At 38.2% G+C, this 14,438-nt stretch overlaps 2 protein-coding genes across 9 annotated transcripts in view; one reads left to right on the top strand and one right to left on the bottom strand.

Moving 5' to 3' along the window:
* Window positions 1-12,124, bottom strand: part of FILIP1L (filamin A interacting protein 1 like) — a 310,336-nt gene extending 298,212 nt beyond the window's left edge. The window contains exon 1 of one of the 2 annotated variants that reach the window (XM_045193525.3): window positions 11,712-12,124. The gene's annotated coding sequence lies outside the window, so the exon portion shown is untranslated. The remainder of the gene's footprint in view (window positions 1-11,711) is intronic. The other variant, XM_045193524.3, reaches the window with a different exon arrangement.
* Window positions 1-14,438, top strand: part of CMSS1 (cms1 ribosomal small subunit homolog) — a 379,939-nt gene that overhangs the window by 299,480 nt on the left and 66,021 nt on the right. The window lies entirely within an intron of this gene.

Genomic DNA, 14,438 nt, shown 5'->3' with positions numbered 1-14,438 from the left:
GATTTAAATTTTATGGCAGGAGAGAGCAAGATAATTGCAAAAAAAATAGTTAATTGATTGTGGCTAGAGAATCTCAGGGAATAGAAAAGACTTTCTACTTCTTTAACATAGATCCGGGAAATGTATGGTTTACATTTAATAATAAACTTCCTGAGTTTTTTTAAATGGGAACACCACAAAATTTTAAATTCATACCTGTGCATGGGTATGTAGTGTTTAGAGAAGTGGTTTTTAGGGTCCCAAAGAAAACACATCATTTCAGCACTAGTTCCCTTGGTTTCTAGATGATGTTTCTAGCCTCAGTTGTCTTAATTTGGCCCAAGGGATCCTAGGTTCTGTGTCTGTGTGTATTCTGGGCCCTTGTAGCATTACTTGTGTCTGAGAAGGAGCTGGCATACTACATTTTCAAGGCTGAATCTTGTTAGACCCAAACTATACCACCGTGATGGGAGTTTTCCGTCTTGATAGTAATAGCTCCTGATTGTTGAACTTATGTGCCACTGACTGTACTTATAGTTCTCATTTATTGCTCCCCACAAGGCAAGTGCATTATTATCTCCATTTTATGATTGAGGAAACTGAAGGCTTTGAGAGGTTAAATGACTTCAGATCACACAGAACTGGAATTAGAACTCGCAATGCCATCTGGGAAAACCCATGCTCTTAGGCACTATGCATTATAATAAACACATTCATTTATTGGTTTAGTTCTAACTGGGATTTTGTCTGATAATTCTGTATTCAAACAGCCCTTACTATGTTCTAGTCGTCAGCATTGCTCTTTCTCTAGACGCTACCATGTTGCCATTCCAAGATCAACATTGGATTATAGGACCGAGAAAGTGCCTAGCATTTGTTTGCTACATAAATAAGTAAACAAATGAACGAATGGTTGCCCGTCCCAAATATGACCAGGGTCATCTTCTTTCGTGATACCCTCCCTCAGTGAGTACAGGCTGTGGGGCTAGTGGTGGCAGGGTGGTGACTTTTGTTTTTGACAGATACCATGTATACAATAATGCCTACCAACTACTAAACCAGCTGATTTTCCCTCATAATTGTCTATTTGTCAGAAGCCAGCCGCCTTTGGCCAATTTCTCAACACAGCATTTGGAAGGCAGCCACTTAAGAGTTTTTTGCATAGTTTTGCCCATGACTTTTTTCATCATACTGTGCGGTTTTGACAATCAGTGTTGCATGAGAGTAGAGAGTTGAATTTCTGTAGCTTCATCATTTTTAACTATCTCTAGCAAAACAAGTATCTTTAGTCCTGAGACTTTGGGAAAACTCCCAGAGGCCTCAATTCTTTATCTGTAAAATGAGGGGTAGGAGTGGAGTATGTCAGTTATTTGCCACAGATTGTTTTTTCTTTGTTTATTTTAGTACTCTATAATTGTATTTTATTTTCTTCCCACTGAAAACCTCTACAAGAATTCCATATATCAACACAAAAGTAGAATATGCTGGTTGAAGTTTGCAATGGAAGACTTTTAATGTAGAGCAAAGATGGTGATTCTTAACATCTCTTTTGCATTTATTTTATTAAGGTTTGATTTACATGAAGGGAAGACATATAAGGGAAATTTGCAAATACTTAGCTTAAAATATTTTAAAAGAAATGGGTTTTGTTTTGTGTTTAGTTTACTTTTGTTTCAACTCTATGTAGCTTCAGGGAGTGGATCTTTGTTTCTAGTTGTCAAAGTTCAAGAGGGAAGCCATAGTAGAGTCCAAGATAACAAAAGAGTTAAGTGGAAGCTACACTAACCTCCTTCAGGATCAATTGGAATTACAACTAAATTGTAGAGACATCATCCTGAATAACCAACTGAACACTAGCTGGAGAGAAGCCTTATAACCAAGGACAGAAAGAAGAAACCACTTCACCACAACAAGACTGGCAGGGAGAGTGGAGGAAACATGAAAAGGAGGGCTGGACTCCCAGCAGCTGAAGTGCAGGAGGGATGTTTCAGCAGCCAGGGGATTCCCCCTGAGAAGTGTGGGGTCTAAAACCCAAGCTGGGCTCCGAACCCTATAGCACCAGAGCTGGAAAGGAACCCACATAACATCCAGCTGTGAAAAGCAGTGGTGTTTCTGTCTGCCAGGGAGAGACGGATGGAGACGCAGAGCCTCTCAAAGAGCCAACACACAAAATTTTGTTTGCAGGCACTTACACTAGGCTCCAGCAGAGGGAGGACAAAGAAGACTAGAGATGTTTCAGAAAAGTCGGGGGTCTCTGTGGAGAGAACTGAAGGAAGGGCCACAAGGATCCCTGTGCTGAGTCATCCCCCATATAGGAGCCATTTTTTCTCAGGCACAGCTCTCCTCTCCAAGTGGCATCAGCTTGAGGGGAAGCAGTAGCCCCACCCACAAAAAATACTCTGCCCTGCCCTGTAGTGCTTAAAGTTGATTGCAGATTACAGCTTGAGGTCACTGATCAGCAGTTCCCCAATGCTGTGGGCAGAGGGGAAGGATACAAAGAAGCAGCCAAAATGGGAAGACAGAAAAACAGACGCCAAATGAAAAAACAAGAGAATTTTCCTGAAGAAGAACTAGAATAAATGGAGGCAAGCAATTTATCAGATAGTTTAGAGTAATAATTATAAGGATACTCAACATCATGAAAAAAGACAAAGAAACCATAAAAAAAGGACCAGTCATAAATAAAGAAGGCAATATCTGAAATAAATAATACACTGGAAAGAATAAAAAGTACGTTAGATGAAGCAGAAGATAGAATCGGTGATTTAGAAGACAAGGTAGGAAAAAATACCCAGGCAGAGCAGCAAAAAGAATTTTTTTGAAAACAAAGCTTAAGAAACAGTTTGACAACATGAAGCATTACAACATCCTCATCATGGAAATACCAGAAGAAGAGGAGAGAGAGCAAGGGATCAAGAGCCTATTTGAATATATAATGACCGAAAGCTTACCTAATCTGATAAAGGAAAAAGGCACACAGTCCAGGAAACTCACAGAGTGCCAAACAAGGTGAACCCAAACAGGCCTACTCCAAGACACATCATAAATGAAATGACAACATTTAAAGACAAGGAGAGAATCCTAAAAGCCACAAGAGAAAAACAGATACTTACCTACAAGGGAGCACCCATTAGACTATCATCTGATTTTCAAAGGAAACATTTCAGGCCAGAAGGAAATGACATGAAATATTCAAGGAGATGAAAAGCAAGGACCTATAGCCAAGGCTACTTTACCCAGCAAGGCTGTCATTTAAAATCAGTGGAAAAATAAGGAGTTTGCCAGAGAAGAAAAAGCTAAAGGAGTTTGTTAACACCAAACCAGTACTACAAGAAATGTTAAAGGGTTTGCTTGAAGAAGAAGGAGGAGGAAGAAGAAGAGGAGGAGAGAAAGAAAGAAAGAAAGATAAATTAGGAAGGAAAGGAGGGAGGGAGGGGGGGGGAGAGAGAGAGAGAGAGAGAAAGAAAAAGAAAGAAAGAAAGAGAAAGAAAGACAGAAAGAGAGAAAGAAAGAAGAAGAAAATAGTCTAACAATAAAATGGCACTAAATACATATCTATCAATAATCACCTTAAATATAAATGGCTTAAATACTCCAACCATGAGATACAGGGTAGCTGAATGGATAAGAAAACAAGACCCATATATATGCTGCCTCCAAGAAACCCCTCTCAGATTGAAAGATACACACAGAATAAAAGTAAAGAGATGGAAAAAGATATTTCATGCAAATGGAAAGTGGGGCTAGCAATACTTATATCCAATGTAATAGATTTTAAAACCAAAGCTATAGTAAGAGACAAAGAAGGACACTACTTAATGATAAAGGAACAATATAACAAGAGGATATAACCCTACGAAACATTTGCACGCTCAACTTAGGTGTACTTAAATATGTGAAGCAAATCTTGATGGACATGAAGGGAGAGATCGACAGAATTACAGTAATAGTTGGGGATTTTAACATCCCATTGACTTCAATGGATAGATATTCCTGACAGAAAATCAACAAGGAGACAGCAGCCTTAAACAGTACACTAGATCAAATTGATTTAATTGATATATTCAAAGCATTTCATCCCAAAGCAGTAGAATACACATACTTTTGAAGTGCACATGGAATGTTTTCTAGGATAGACTACAAGTGAGGACACAAAATAAATCTCAATAAATTTAATAAGATTGAAACATGTCAAGCGTCTTCTCTGACCATAATGCTATGAAAATAGAAATGAGACACAAGAAGAACACTGAAAAACACACAAAGACATGGAAGCTAAATAACATGTTATTAAATAATGAATGGGCCAACAACGAGACCAAGGAAGATGTCAAAACATACCTTGAAATAAATGAATATGAGGATGCAACAACACAAAGTCTGTGGGACACTAGGAAAGCATTCCTAAGAGGGAAATTCACAGCATTACAGGCCTATCTCAAAAAAACAAAAGGAAGCTCAAATAAGCAATCTAACTTTACACTTAAAGGAACTTCAAAGAAACAACAAACAAAGCCCAAAATGAGTAGAAGGAAGGAAATAATAAAGATCAGAGGAGAAATGAAAAAAATAAGAGTCTTTTTAAAGTGGTACAAAAGATCAATGAATCCACGATCTGGTTCTTTGAAGAGAAAAACAAGATTGACAGACCTTTAACCAAACTCATCAAGAAAAAGACAGAGATGACCCAAATAAATAAAGTCATAAATGAAAGAGGGAAAATAACAAGTGATACTAAAGAAATACAAAGGATTTTAGGAAAATACTAGGATCAACTATATACCAACATACTGGACAACCTGGATGAAATGATTAAATTCCTGGAAACATACAGTCTTCCAAAACTAAATCAGGAAGAATCAGAGAATCCAAGTAGACAGATTATACCTTGTGAAATTGAAGCAGTAATCAAAGAAGTCCCAACAAACAAAAGCCTTGGACCAGATGAATTTTACCAAATATTCTGAGAACTAGCATCTCTCCTCCTCAAACTATTTCATAAAATTCAAGAGAAAGGAAGGCTCCCAAACTCATTTTACAAGGCCAGCGTTACCCTAATTCCAAAACCAGAAAAAGAACTACAAAGAAAGAAAAGTATAGGCCAATATCGCTGATGAACATACACGCTAAAATACTCAACAAAATATTAACAAATCAAATATAACAATGCATCAAAAGGATCATACACCAGCATCAAGTGAGGTTTATATCGGGAAAGCAAGGTTGGAACAACATTCGCAAATCGATGAATGTGATTCACCACATAAACAAAAGGAAAAATAAAAACCACATGAACATATCAATAGATGCAGAAAAAGCATTTGATAAAACCCAGACCCATTTACGATAAAAACTCTCAGCAAAGTGGGAAAGAGGGAACACACCTAAACATAATAAAGGCCATATATGACAAACCCACTGCCAGGATCTTACTCAGTGGGCAAAAACTACAAGTGTCCCCTTAAGATTGGGAATGAGACAGGGATATCTGCTTTCACTTCTCTTATTCAACATAGTACTGGAAGTCCTAGCCACAGCAGTCTGACAAGAAGAAATAAAGGCATCTAAATTGGAAAGGAAGAAGTAAAACTGTCGTTATTTGCAGATGACATGATACTGTACATAGAAAATCCCAATGATTCCACCAAGAAACTCTAGAACTGATAAATAAATGGATTCAGCATAGTAGCAGGATACAGTTAATATCAGAAATTAGTTGCATTTTTATATGCTAGTAATAAACTAACAGGAAGCAACATTGAGAAAACAATCCCATTCACAATTGCTACAAAAAGAATAAAATACCTAGGAATAAAACTAAGCAAGGATATAAAAAAACCGCACTTGGAAAATTATAAGACACTGAAGAAGATACAAATGAGTGGAAGCACATACTGTGTTCATGGATAGGAAGAATTAACATTAAAATGTCCATACTACCCAAAGCAATCTATAGATTCAACACAATTCCTATCAAGATTCCAATGATGTATTTCATAGGAATAGAACAAATATTTCAAAAATTTATATGAAACCAAAAAAAGCCCTGCATAGCAACAGTGATTCTGAAAAACAAAATCAAAGTTGGAGGAATCACCCTACCTAATATCAAATTATACTATAAGACCATAGTAATCAAAACAGCATGGTACTGGCTGTTTTGGCATAAAAACAGACACATAGATCAATGGAACAGAATAGAGAACCCAGAAATAAACCCACACCTTTAGAATCAATTAATACTCGACAGAGGAAGCAAGCACATGCAATGGGCTAAAGATAATCTATTCAATAAATGGTGTTCGGAAAATTGGACAGACACATGCAGAAAAATGAAACTAGACCATCTTCTTACACCACATAAAAGAATAAATTCAAAATGGATCAAAGACTTAAATGTTAGACCTGAAACCATAAAAATCATAGAAGAAAGCATAGGCAGCAAAATCTGGTACATTGCTCTTAGATATATTTTATAGGATATATCTCACTAAGCAAGAAAAACAAAAGAAAAAATAAACAAATGGGACTACCTCAAACTAAGAAGTTTTTGCACAGCAAAGAAAATCATCCACAAAGTAAAAAGACAATCCACAGGATGTGAGAACATGTTTGCCAATACATCTGATAAAGGTTAAAATCCAAAATTTATCAAGAACTTACAAATCTCAACACCAAAACAACAAACGACCCAATTGAAAAATGGGCAAAGGACCTGAATAGATGGTTCTTCAAAGAGGACATACAGACAGCCAATAGACAAATGAAAAGATGCTCAACATCACTAATCATCATAGAAATGCAAATTAAAACCACAGTGAGATATCATCTCACACCTGTCAGAATGGCCGTCATCAATAAATCCACAAACAACAAGTGCTGGCAAGTATGTGGAGAAAGGGCAACCATTTTCACTGTTTGTGGGAATGCAGATTGGTGCAGCCCCTGTGGAGAGCAGTATGGAGAGATACCTCAAAAAATTAAGGAACTGTGTTTTAACACAGTGATCCCACTTCAGGGAATATATCTGAAGGAACCCAAAATACTAATTTGAAAGAACATAAGCACCCCTGTGTCCACTGCAGCATTATTTACAATTGCTAAGATATGGGAGCAGTCCAAGTGTCCATCAGTAGGTGAGTGGATAAAACAGCTATGGGACATTTACACAATGGAATTATACTTGGCCTAAGAAAAGAAGAAAATGTTACCCTTTCAACACTATTGATGGACTTGGAGAACATTATGCTAAGTGACATAAGTCAGTCAGAGAAAAACAAATGCCATATGAGTTAACTCATATGTGGAATCTAATGGACACACTGAACTAACAAGGAAAATGAGGAGGGACTTACAGATGGAGAACAGGCTGACAGCTGTAGGTGGGAGGTGAGGGGATGGAGGGATTGAGCAGAAAAGAAAAAGAACTCATGGACATGGACAACAGTGTGGTGATTTGGGGAATGGGTAGTTATAAAAGGACTATGGTAATGGAAAAAAAATACAATAACCATTAAATCAAAAAAGTCAAGTAGACATTGGCAAACCAAAAAAAAGGATGGAAACCACAGTTTGTTGTCAGACAGTCCTAAATGTCCAAGATATACAGTGGTATTCTAGTCAGCAATATTCTAAGAATAATAAGTAGTTTATTATAGGCCTGAGCATAGTTATATATTGTCCTAACTCTAGCCAAATGGTTTTTTTTATATTTTTAACCAAAATTTGCTAAACAATTATTATGATTGAAAATATCAGTGATTTTTAAAATTCAACTCCTAAAAGCTTTTAATTTTATTGAAGAAACAAGTCTCCATCTCAATAACATACTTTTCTTCTTTAATATAATGTTATTTTTGCGTTAGGGTGATATACAATAATAATTTTCAAAATTCCAAATTACTAACTGCACCTGCTTAGGATCTAAAACTGAGATGGAAAACACAAGGCTTAACCCGACGTGCCCCCTGATCAAATGCAAAGGTTCTCAAAATAGCTTCGTGTGAAGATGTTCAGAGCAGCTGAAAACCAAGATGTTGGTGTCCCTAGTCGCAACCTGGTAGTTTAATACTGTGGCTCAAAGGCAGCTGCCTCTGTCTCTTTGTTTCCGGGCCAGGGCAGCAGTTCGAAGAAGCGCACAGAAGCGGCCTCTTCTCAGTCCACCATGCTTTCCTCCCTTGAAGTCTATTTTCCTAGTCAAGGGATTGTCTCTAGACCCTTTTTGAAGACCTAAGACATTCATTTTAAGCCACCAAAACAAGAGAAAAGTAGCTTAAAACCTCCAAACAATGACAGCAAACTTTAAATAAGTACTCAATAAATTCCAGGAAAAATGCAAGGAAGAAATGAAGCCTTGTGTGTTTGGCCATTGCTAGTAACGTAGGACTGACTGTATGTCTGGGTAGCCTACACACTGTTACCCTCAGGAGCTTACTTACCAGATCAGTATACTCTCTCAAGATCTGTCAAAAAGATCCCCTTCATCCTCTTAAGACTGCTCTGTTCAGCTCTGCCTGTCTGATTCTGCTCTTGGTTAACCACGCTTACCATTTTTCCACATCGAGAATTTTTTTCCTGTGCTGTTCACTCTTACCCACTATACACTGCTTTTCTCAAGGACCAGGTTATGCTTCCACCAGAAGCAGAATCAAAACTGGGTGGCAATTGGTCTGATCTGATGAGACAGTGTTTTATGTTGCCAGGCCGATGGCAGCACTAACAAGCAGTTTAAAACTCCATTTACATTCGCGTACAGGTGAATACACTAATGCACTGTACCATTTCTGCACCAACCCCCCACTCAAAAGGAAAAAGGCAGTAGCTTTTATCTGTTTTAGCGACTAACCTGATTTTTTAAGGGTCAGAGGAAAGAACTGTAGGGTGAGTACCTAGAAGGGAAATGGAGGCAGGAAGAGGGTGGGATGTGGGGAGAGGCCTGAAACTCTTCTCTTGTGCCATAGTTTCCAGTATCTGCCACCTTCACCAGTAGGTTGGAGCTGTGAGTACTCATGCTGAGAACTCAGAATTCTTCCAGTCTTTCATTTGAGAAATTACTTAATGAGACTGTACATCAGAAAGAAATCAACTGGGTCCCTTAACATATAAAACCTAATTTTTCCACCTGCTGAACAGCGAATAAAACCTGCCTTTCCTTTTGTGCAGGGTCACCATAGGGTCAGGTGAGTGACTGACACTGCAATTTATAAACAATGTAAAACACTTTATAGGTATAAAATGGCACTGTTGTTACGGTTAGTATCCTCACCCAAATACTGCCCCTTTCAGATGTAGCCTCCAGTGATTAACTAATTTTGTCAGATTAGATAGAAACATCTTGAATTTCCATCATATTTGAACCCCAGATAGCTATGAGATTATAGTGCAAATTTTGTTCTAATGTCTTCTTTATGGACTTCCTGTCTGACCCAATTCTAAGGGACAACCTATCAGCATGTGAGCCTTCGATGTGGTTTAGGTCAGCAGAAATGTCAACATCCTTCAAAGAAGTCTCAGGTACTTGCACTAAAATATATATTTAAGATTGATTTTTTGATTACTTGGTGTGTAACATTCTCTCCATATCTCACAGACACTAAATAACCTTCAAAAAGTAGGAAAAATAATTTTGGGAGTGTTCATAACTTTTCTTTTAATCAGAAAGGAGGGAGAAAGCACTTACATGGTAAACAATATGAACAATATATATGTTTAAGTCACTAGTAATCGGCCCCTCTGTAAGGATTCCTGCACTTAGCACCTAGAAACCATGTTTGCCTCATGCACTGCACATGGTAGGCACTCTCAGACATTTGCTGAATGAATAAACAAATGAGAAGACAAATTATAGTAAATATAAATGTGCTTCCCTTAGTTATAATGAAAGAAAAAAGCTATTTTGTGCGCATTATGAATGATTATTAAATGCTGGTGGTCAGTAGTTCCTATCGAATGCAAATAAAAGCAACTGGTATCTTTTAAATGTTTTGTAATGTGGCATCTTAGAGAAGCAAGGAGCTGTATGTCATTGGTAAGGAAAATGGTGCCTTAAGTTAAAAAAATATATATGTATGGACTCTATCCTGAAGAGAGAATACAGGGCCCTTTACTTTTTTCCCCATTCTTCAAAACTAAGCTCTTTTTAAAAATTATACTTCTTTGTTTATAATCAATACTTTGCTTTGCCCCAGAATTTTTGCATTGGTTATTATAAAAACCCAAACCCACATTGCCTTGGAAAATTACTTGGAGAGCTCTCATCAAGAATAGTCCTGTCTTAATTGCCCTACGTATTTGTTTTAAAGAAGTGGGAATAACCTGTGACCATTATCTGCCTTTAGAAATTTTCAAGAGCAAACAGCTCTGAAAGTATGCTAACTTTTAATTAAGTATAATGGGAGTTTCATAATAGTATCAATTGATACTGTGGAGATATATCTACTTGGAATATTTGTTTTTGAGGGGTGATTGATCATCTCAGAGATATTGCAAGGTCAGGTCAGACCACTGCAATAAAGCAAGTATCACACTAAAGTGAGTCATAATCTTTTTGCTGGTGGAGGATCTTGCCTTCAGTTTAAAATTTGAAAAAACCATGGCATCTGTGAAGTGCAATAAAGCAGAGCACAATCGAACAAGGTGTGCCTGTATACTGGGAAGTGCCACCACAGGAAAGGCATTTTTTGTTGCACCAAGAGGAATATTACCTGAACTTGAGAGAGCTCTCCAGTAGGACAACACTCCAGGCCCTCCTTTATATAAACCTAACACACACATAAACGTGATGAACGTATGGTGTATGTATTGCATGTCTTGAAGTCCTTGAGACTTGCACAGATATTGAAAAAAAGATATGTGATCATCTGTCATTATGAAGAGAAATAAGAATGACTATGTTGAGCATTTTAGCTGACATATTTATATTCTCTGCCGATCGAGGCTCTGGTATTCAAAACCATGCAGTCATCCTAAACACTGACTGATACTCCCATTCAGCAAGTCCAGTGAGCAGAACTTTCTTTGGTATCATTTGGCAGCAATTCAGCATCATTTCCTATTGACATTGAGATGTGATGTGTCATGGATATCCAATCATGTTCTTTGAGATGGTAGGTAACCCTGAAGACCTTCCGAAAATCCTACCTCAAAAATATGCTTCTGTTTTCTGGCTGCAGTTCATCAAATCTTAATATCAAAGAAATATGAAGAAAAGTAAAGAAAAAAGAATGCAATCTAGTTGCAATTCTAAGATATTAGTTTCTCCTGTCTTTCCATGAAAAGAGAATTCTTCTCTCAATCTAGCCTTCCAGTGTAATTCTCTGTTTTCATCACATCATGATGGTTTTTAAATTATGTATTCATCACTCACATCGGCTTATAAAATCAAGCTATTCACAAGGAAAGTTATTTGCCTGAACCATTTTTTAAGTTTTTAACCATTTGTCTTATTCTTAAGAGGTTACTAATTTAAATTTTTATTTTGGTTTACTTTCATGCCTACTATTTTGGCAAAACTTATTGTCTGAATAGTCCTTCTATTTTGCAAGCAGCTCTTACTCATATTAGTCTAAAAGTCATCATCCTCATAAGCTCTTAATTGCACCTGAGATTACTGTATCCCCTTGCATAATATCCAGAAGATCCTGCTCTTGGAGAGTGGTGTTGGCGATTTCCAGATGTCGGATCACACAGAAACATCCCCACAGCCCGTCCTCGGCAGCAACAGGGACACTTACCTTACTGTACAGGCAACTTGCTTGATCAAGCCTGGCAGTCCTCTCTTCTCATTCCCACCAAGATCCAGTAGTGGAATCCAGGGACCAACACCAATGTTTTCTTCTCTTCTTTTTGGACACTCTCTCAGTTTTTGTCCTGTGAACTTCAAAGCCACAGAGGATTTGCAACCAGGGGCCACTGGCAGTTCTGTGCAGGAGAGACAGTGGGGAGCCCAGCGCTGACTGGGCCCAAACACTAAATATAAGCCTCTTCACTCGCGGGGCAGCGTCCTTCATGCTCTGAAGACAGGCGACCTTGCAGAATCCTCACCCCACGGCTTGCCAATCTCCACTGAAGAAAGGGTCTGACTGGACGGGGCTTCAGGATGAGGCGACCCAAAAGCCAGGAGCCATCTGTGCAGAGCAGACAAGTAGAGACAGGTATAGGCTCTGTGAGTATGTCTCTGTGTTTGCGTGCCTGTGCCCAGCAGCTGTTCTCCAGTTTAGAAGACACCACTCTTTGGCAGGCAGCTCTGAAACACCCTCTTGGGTAATTTCAAATTCATGTGCACATCTTGGCCGAGAGAAGAAACTTCCCAGTCACAACCTGGGTCCCCTTCTCTGCCCTGTCACTGCCCCAAATACACTGTGAACCACAAACACAGCAGTGCCAGCATCTTAGGAACAGATGCCCAGATGGACATTAAATTGCACCTCGTTTTGTACCTCGCAGCCCTGAACCTCTGAAGCCTCGTTTGAGATTTAAGTAGCAAGGGCTTGACCTCTTCTTTGACAGTCATAACCCAAGGCACTGTAGATTCGCTATTATTAACACTGTGTTGAACTTTAACTTGAATGCCTGCCTGTTCCATTCAGTGTCACATGAAACATGAGTACAAAGTGCTGAGCAAACTTTGAAGCACCATCCAAATGTGTGGTGGCATTTATTGTTATTCAAGGTTTTGTTTTATATTATTCAGTTGCTAAGAAAATCTCATACCTTAGATTGCTAAAAGTTGAAGCGTGTACTTTTCTCTAAGTAATATCACTTGGTCCATTTGGAGCGGAAGGGGCAAGAATAAGGAACTTGTTCATCTTTTCAGCAAGTATGTATTGTGTCATTCATTGGGTATCAGGCCCTCTACCAGATAAACCCACCACCGACCAGTGCTCAATTTGTGCATTATCTTATGTAATCTTCACAGCATTCCTTTATAGTAGTCCTTTATTGGTGATGAAATAAGGAAACTGGAGCTCAGAATAATTAAATAACTTCCCTGGAGTCTCATGGATGATAAATATTAGACTGAGAATTCAAAATTGGGTGAATCACACCAAAACCCATGCTCTTTACTTTTAACTCTTACCATTGAAATAACTTAAAACACAGAAAATATATAAACATAATAAGGAATTCCCATATACACTTCTTTCAGGTTCTCCAGTTTTTAACATTTTACATTTGCTTTCTCCCTTTCTTCCATCCCTTCCCCTCCCTCTCTTCTCTTGCTCTCCCACTTCCCCCTGCCTCCCAGTATTTATATATATATGTGTGTGTGTTTATATTTTTCTGAATCAATTTATATATTTTAGGGATACTATTCTAAAAGAAATACAGCCCTCTACATAAACACACTCAAATTCAGTAAATTAACATTGATATAATATTAACTTCCAATCCATAGTTCCCGTTCAACTTTTTACCAAAATAATAATAGTCATAATGATATGTTTTAAAGGAAAAAATTATCTTTTCCTTTGGTCCAGGATTATATGTTACAGTTAGTTGTCATGGGTCTCCTTGAATCTTAAACAGTTCTGCAGCCTTTCCTTGTCTTTTGTGACTTGACCTTTTTGAAGAGTAAAATGTTCCTCAAATTTAGAGTCATGTGATGTTTCCTCATAATAAGATAGCATTTGTGCATTGTTTTGGCAGGAATACTATAGCACAGGGGTGTCAAAGTCATTTTCACCGGGGGCCACGTCAGCCTCGCGGTTGCCTTCAAAGGGCCGAATGTAGAGCTCCTTGCCCCTCGTTAAGGAGTAGCTACATTTATATGGTCCTAAAATGACATTCGGCCCCTGGAAGGCAACCGCGAGGCTGACGTGGCCCCGGTGAAAATGACTTTGACACCCCTGCCGTAGCAGCAATGCCGCACTCTTCTTAGTCAATCGTATCAGGAGACACATAAATGGGGTTGGTCCATGCCAGCCCTACTTGGTTAAGGTGGCGTCTGCCATATTTCTCCGCTGTGAAGTTAGTTTTTCCCTTTGCAATTAGTAAATGTTTTGTGGAAATATACTTTGAGACTGTAGATATATTTTCCTGAATAAACTGTCTACTGCAAGAAAGAGCTTTCCCTTCTCCCATATTTACTTTTGTATTTATTTATATCAGTGTGAATGTGTGGATTCCTATTTTAATCAATGGGTCATAATCATTTAAAACCATTATTTATTTTGATGCCCAAATGATCTCAGATTTGTTCAGTGGGAGCCCCTTCAAGCTGTGTTCTTTGGACAAATCCTCATCATTTTCTGAGTACCTTCTTACTTTCTGGCAGAAGAAGATGTTCTGTATGCATCTTGTACCTTCTCTACCAACCTTGGAATTAGCAACATCTTCAAGAAGGCCTGGGTCCATTATGGAAAATAGTATATGGAAATCAAGATCTGGGCCTTCAGTGTGCTCACTGAACTAGAATGTGCCCATTGCTTACAGACCCTCTCAACCAAAAGAACTAGGGA

Source organism: Desmodus rotundus, chromosome 2, assembly GCF_022682495.2.
Source record: "Desmodus rotundus isolate HL8 chromosome 2, HLdesRot8A.1, whole genome shotgun sequence".
Lineage (NCBI taxonomy): Eukaryota > Metazoa > Chordata > Mammalia > Chiroptera > Phyllostomidae > Desmodus > Desmodus rotundus.
This window is presented reverse-complemented; position numbering and strand designations above follow the sequence as displayed.